At 32.8% G+C, this 1,765-nt stretch overlaps 1 long non-coding RNA gene across 1 annotated transcript; it reads right to left on the bottom strand.

The window, feature by feature from the left end:
- Positions 1-54: 54 nt before the first annotated feature.
- On the bottom strand, positions 55-1,023 carry LOC149576934 (uncharacterized). Its single transcript, XR_016362451.1, has 2 exons — positions 574-1,023; positions 55-334 (listed from the first exon to the last, which is right to left on the bottom strand). It is a non-coding gene; the product is annotated as an uncharacterized LOC149576934 (long non-coding RNA).
- Between the last annotated feature and the right edge of the window lie 742 nt (positions 1,024-1,765).

Raw genomic sequence — 1,765 nt, forward strand, 5'->3', positions numbered from 1 at the left:
GCAAGACTGTGAATATATCTCGCTCCATATAGCATAACTGATTTCAATATGGTAAGAACGTGGAAAAATATCTCGCTCTATAGAGCCGAGACAGCTTTTTTCAATAATCAAAACTTAAACGAGCAATAGCTGCAATATTCTGGATTAAAAAAAATCCATGAAAGAGTACCATTCAAGCATAATAAACACAACAGGAGTTATGCAGAAGAGGAAGAGAAGAGCAACAGGAAAACGGTGTCAGAATGGTTCTGTCCGAGGTAACAATGTTTGAATCGCCAAACCATAATGAGTTTGCCCACTACCCTGTATCCAGGACGACATTTAATAACTTGTGCTGTATAAACCCAAAAGAACATATCAAAAATAATTGTATAAAATGCAATTAAACTAGGGCTTCAAAGTATTGCTAATAAAGTACAACTAAGAATGGATGGCCCCGATTCAAATCCAGCCGCAAAAAGGCAGGCTGAAATCCCGCCCTGCATGCTACTCCTAGTAGGACCCTGATCTAAAACGAGAATAACCGAAAAATATTGCAATTGCGGTAATAAGCAATTTTGCAGAAGAACAAACCCTTAAAAACCACATTACTTCGTTTACGGATCCAAAGGATGCTATAATCGTCGCATCGGATCTTGCATGCGTGAGATTACACAGATGTTAAAGCATAGGCAACTCAGTCCCTTGGATATCTATTGCAGCGATCATTTTCGCGTTCATTGAGAAGATTACAAGGTCATCATCGCCGCCCATTTGTGGAAACCCTAATACTCTTCCGTTCCAATATCAAAACAGGTTTACAAATATCTTCGACCTGGGAATATATCCTTCCAGAAAGAAATAAAGAGATAAAGAAAATTGAATAGCAACTCAGAAAATACAGTAAGCCAAAAACTGAAGTAGATAAATGCATCTGGCCAGCGGACAATATGGCTGTGATTATTTTATTTTTTATTTTTTATTTATTATTTACTAGCACTTGCACCCGAAGGAGCAAGGGATATGCCATAGTGAGAAAAGGTGGTAGTTTACATGTAAGATATATGATTGCGTCTAGTTTGTGTCATATATATAATAAGGCGATAAAGGAATATAAACAACAAAAATGCTAGGTTAAAAACAATTCATGAAAGGAATCAATAATTTTATTTCAAACTTTGCATGTTAACAACCATTGTTTTAATATTTTACAATTCAAAATATATTTGAATACAATTATTTTAATTTATTTATTATTATTTAAAAATTATGATGAATGATAGTATGTTTACATCACCTGAAGATCACATCTTTGAGAATGTACATGGACATATAAAATTTTGAAGTACACCATTTAAAAATAAAAAAGCATTAATAATCTACAATATTTGAAAGTACAAAGTCTTGGAGCCTCCACAAATATGGACCCATTGAAAGCCATGCGAGATACAAGTAACATATATGTAATTAAAGTTGTGTAGACAAAAAATGATACCAATAGTTTCTCTACAAAGACAACATATTTATTATTCAATTGCATCATACATTAACAAAATAGATGCAGAAAGTGTATTACACATTAGATACAATAGAGATATGCTAAACAAGACAACTTATAGATCATATTGGATATATACAAGTATTCATATATAAGTAAATTTCAACAGATCATCAAAAGGGATTTTTTTTTAGGCACCATACATGTAACACAACAATTGTATACATTAGTGTACGATGAGATTGAAATGCATAAATGTAGCCAATTTCAAAATTGATGATGTAAGCA

This window comes from Cupressus sempervirens, chromosome 1, assembly GCF_028749045.1.
Source record: "Cupressus sempervirens isolate cs-2001-9-10 chromosome 1, ASM2874904v1, whole genome shotgun sequence".
Lineage (NCBI taxonomy): Eukaryota > Viridiplantae > Streptophyta > Pinopsida > Cupressales > Cupressaceae > Cupressus > Cupressus sempervirens.